Source organism: Parasteatoda tepidariorum, chromosome 12 (assembly GCF_982258835.1).
Source record: "Parasteatoda tepidariorum strain Cologne lab strain chromosome 12, Ptep-v5.0, whole genome shotgun sequence".
Taxonomy (NCBI): domain Eukaryota; kingdom Metazoa; phylum Arthropoda; class Arachnida; order Araneae; family Theridiidae; genus Parasteatoda; species Parasteatoda tepidariorum.
Window position 1 is genome coordinate 30742283 of NC_141766.1, and position 5080 is coordinate 30747362.

Genomic DNA, 5080 nt, shown 5'->3' on the forward strand with positions numbered 1-5080 from the left:
TTTCTCGAGGAGCTGACTTATGGAATCTAATATAAGTAAATTGTACTTCACATTTGGCAGACTGCGCATTTTACGCTCCAAAGAGCGGACAATCTAACAATCATCTGAAGCAGTTGTTTCTAATTATGCCTAAGTTTGACAAATCATTACCAAAAGCTAGTTTCCAAAATTTAAAATTTCACGACCAGAAAATCAGTGCTATGTTAGCTTAATCTTATATACGTGAACAAGAGTTTTCAATTATGAACCTTAGAAAAAATTATTTCAGAAGTAGACTAACAGAAAAGGATTTAGCCTTGTTCCTTGAAATAAGCACATCTGACTTCGAACCTTAATATAAGGAACTCTTAGAAATGAAATCGCAATTTCCTTCATCCCACTAAATATTTAAATTAAAACTTGTATATCGCTTTTTTTTCTTTCTTAAATTTTGAAGATCTTACTTGGCCCACCAAACATTTTTTTTTCTTGATTTTTGGCCCTCGACCAAAAAAGTTTGCCCATCCCTGCTTTAAACCATAAAGGTTTGGATATGCACAAATATAACTCTAAAATATTACAATGTAGATTTAAATTTGTTATTTAAATAAGTATTCGCTATTAATTAATATTTACCAATTTGTAGATAAGCTGCATGATATATTACATTTTCAATACGTTGATAAAACTTGCCTGATAATTATTAAAGCGTTGATGAGTTTTTAAATCTGGACACAGTTCAAATTGCAAGTTAACCAAAATACAGCTTCAAATGAGTGTTTACGAAAATTGACACAGCTCTAAGTGCATGCTTGTGAGATAGGACTCAGCAAAAAACATGCCTTTCCGGTTTTGGACCCAAATTTAATAACTAAATGGGGAATTACATGCTCACTTTTCCTTACTTATTTAAACACTAAGCATAATTATTACTGGATTGCTAGGTATATTATAGATATAATTTTTCAGGTGATGTCTTTGTATTAAACTTAATTCCTACAAAGTAAATTTTCTACCACTATTATAAATTTATAGCATTTGTGGTAACCTTGTAACTTGGTGACTTTTAAAGTCTGGAATATAAATTGACAACATCACATTACAAATTTATTTGGATTCATTAGTTTTTTTAAAAAAAAGTACAATATACTTATAAAAGGAGTTTGAAAAATGGAATCAAGTACTATGTCCAATTTTGCGAACATGTATTTTGAGCTGTGTGTATTTTCGTAAGCATGCATTTTGAGCTATTTCGAGATGTGTTCAGATTTAAAAACTCACTGTTTCATTACTGTCCATTATGATAACATTACTAGATCACAACAAATATATAAATCCCCAATCAGAACTTAATGTGAATCCTTACCATTACTTTTAAATTAAAAACCTTAGACAGAATATAATTTGATAGAAGAAACAATAATTTATTTAGAATAGTCACATAGTAGCTAATAAATTTAATTTAGTGCTACTTCTTGTATAAGTGATGACATTATTCAGGGTTGCAGACTTATCGACATTGAGTGGAATTTCTGTTAATAATGTTGAGGATCTACAATATCTGCAAAATATTTTATTTGACCTTATAATCTTCAAAGTTTGTTGGAAAATGATAAATTAAATTATATCCCTTTTTGATAAAATAAAAACTATTCTGATTCGATTTCTTCCACTTGACCTTTGACATCTACTTGACCTTTTTCTTGTTCTCATAAGAAATGCAGCATTCCCAGCAACTAATAAAGTTATAAGTATTTTTTAAATTTTAAATAACAATATCTCTTGCATTTGTTTATAAAATGCTCCTCAACTAGAGATAAATACTCTTTCATTTTTATTTTGGTTTGTAAAATAACCTATTAAAGAAGACACAAAACTGCATCTATATTTCTCATGTAAAAAGAGAGAAAGAATTAAAAATTTTCAAAAAAATATCACTAGTTTTTAAAATTCTGGTTAATAATTTTACACAAAATTTTAAAAATTACACAAATTCAATCTATTTTTAATGAACCAGATGCACTGATACAAGTTTCTTATTGATATTAGATATTTAATCTAAAGAAAAAAATGTAATTTTAATGTAGTAAATTATTTTAAAATTTAAATCATACCTTGTAAGTATTACTGCCATTTAAATAAATTTGCAGCGATCTTCAGAAATAAGGTGCAGCTTATCTGTATTTTAGAAGTTAAGTCACTGCAAAGCAAGATATACACTACTACCCTACAATGATGGAAGAGACTCTTTCAGTTTTTAAAATAATAATTAATAGTTAGATGATTATTTTGTAACTTTATAGGTAATTAATTCATGCGATTTTTTATACTTAATAATAAGGTTTTCAGGGACTGACGATAAATTACTAAAGAAAACAAGAATTTTTGGACACCCTATGCCAGAAAATCAAGCACTAGGCTTGTAAATTATACTGATTACTTGGGTGGTTACTTTCAATAACTGCATAAAATTTCATAAACCTAGCTTAAATATTTATGGAGATATGAACATTTCTGTAAAAAAAAAAAAAAAATTTTTTTTTTTGTCTTACTTTTTTGCTATTAACTTTGAAAATATTCAATAAAATGAAACAAAATTTTGCCAGCAATTAAAAAAAATTACAAAGTTTATAGTATTAAAACTTCTAAGTAGTTTTTGTCCTTATTAAAAGAGAGCTCAAAATGATAAGGGGTTTTCCACAATTTTTATTTTTTACTATTAAACAAGATTTATTAAAAATGACACCGGCATTGTGGGGGAGCATCCCCCATAAAAGACTGTTTTCTTTCCATCACAGTTTTGTGTCCAGACGATTATTGTAAAGTATCATCATCTGTTATTAAATTTTGTCTTATTGTGCAAAATGAAATTTGTGGAAAACCCCTTATTTTTAGCTTTCTTTCAAAAAGTACAAAAACTACTTACAAAATTGTGTGAAACTTTTAAAATTTTTAAGATATTCAAATCAAACTTTCTTCTTTAGTTGCAAAATACAATTCACTACAAAATTATGAACAAAAATTTATTTTCAATTTTTCTGCGCTTGCACAATAAAAAAGAACTATTTTAAATAGTCATATTTTGTGCAGCTTTAAAGAAATTTTTTTCAAATTTTAAAGCAATATTGAAATTAATTTTTAATTGCTAGAAAAATGTAAATTTTGCTGCAATTTTTATTTGTATATAAAATTTTTATTTGTTCAAAAACAAAAAAAATTATTTTTTATAAAAATGTCCATATCTCTATAAATATTTACGAAAGGGTTTATGACATTTACGTACGTCCATAACGTTACATGTTTATTTCATGATTTTCTGGTATAGGGTGCACAAAAATACTTTTATTTCGTAATTTATAGGTCCCTAAAACCTTTTAACTCTATTGCTAAGTATGAAAAATCGCATGAACTAATTACCTTTAAAGTTACAAAATAATCATCTAAGAATTTCTTGAGAAATTTAAAAAAATTTTAAAAACTGTTTCTTTTATTATTGTAGGATAGTTTATGGTGATAGTAAGATTTTTTTATTCTTTCAAAAGACTTGCACAAGAATTCTACTTTATCCAAGCATTAATTCAAAAATGTAATAAATTTATAGCACAAAAAATTGTGAAATCGTAAACTTTTATAAAATCGTTTGCTCAAATTGCATTTTTTTTTTTATTTTTAAATATTTTTAGATTTGTGATAAGGGTTATTTTCTATCATCAGAAACATCACATAAGAATGAAGTAACAAATTCTGATTCGCATCAGATGAATAGTTTAGTTAAATAATCAGAACAGTGTATTTCTTCTCCTTACCCATACTCAGCAACTACTAACATTCCGTAGTTCTAAAAAATTATTTTCCCCCAGTGGTAGCAAAGGTTATGTATAAATATTTCAATAAACCAGATTTAAAAGAATTTTGTCTACAATAATTTAAAAAGGTATATAAAAGTTCAGATTGACAAATGGTTTTTGTCTTAAGTTAGATAAAAGCTGTTTGAAAATTCTTTTTGTTTTAAAAAAATTTGATTTTAGTTCACTGCTACTGGAAAAATTATTAGCCTCGTAAGTTGGAGGGTATGCTTACTTATATTTTCACTGTTAACCCTTTTTTTAAAAAATAAATATCCATTTATCAAAACAGAAATTTAATTTGATGTTATCAGGATGTTTAACTATCCCAATATTCCTAATGAAAAATATTTAGTTCTCAAATTTTTTTAACGAGTTCATAACATCTAATTTTCTAGGAATACAATTACGATTTTATATTCAACACTTTTTTATGAGCTCATTAATAAAGGGAATAAAAATCGCAAACAATTTTATAGTTTAAAAGCAGGGACTGTTCATTAATTATATACATAGTTCTGGCATATAGCCTTACTGGCAGAATTCATTGTTTCATACTTTTGGGGAATTCCTTTATTTTTTGGAATAACTTCTCAATGTTGATATCTATTTTTTATGAGAAGAAAAACTAAAAACTACAGCAAAGTAACTAAAAAAAAATTATACTTTAAAATTTTGGGATTTGATATTGGATACCCCGAGAGAAAGGGAATCCAGGATGTGGCAATGCACAATTTAGGAACTACAGTTCAATGTATTAATAAAACAAAAACATTTATCAAAAAGATTATAATTTAAGAATCAGATTAAAGAAGTAAAAACAGTGTCACTGAAACAATTTTAATGAACTTTTGAAAATAAAAGCATTTAATCCAAAAAGTGTTTTAAAATAATAAAACATTTTCTATAACATATTTCACAAATAAAGCATTTGACAAAAATAAATAAAATAAAATAAACAAAAACTTGATCCACATACACTAAACATCACACAGCATCAATTAGTTAGTTACAATTCACAAAATTAAATTTACCCACAAGTTGCATTAGAGAAACATTTTCATAAAAATTGTACAAAATAAAAGTACAGATACAGTTTTAATGGGCTTTTAAAATAAAAGCATTCAGCTGATGAGGTCAATTTTTTTTTAAAAATAAATAAATATTTCTTCAGATAAAATAATATTTCACAAACAAAGCACTTGACAAAGAAATATAAATATTTTTTTCATAAATACTAATCAAATCCATTACTT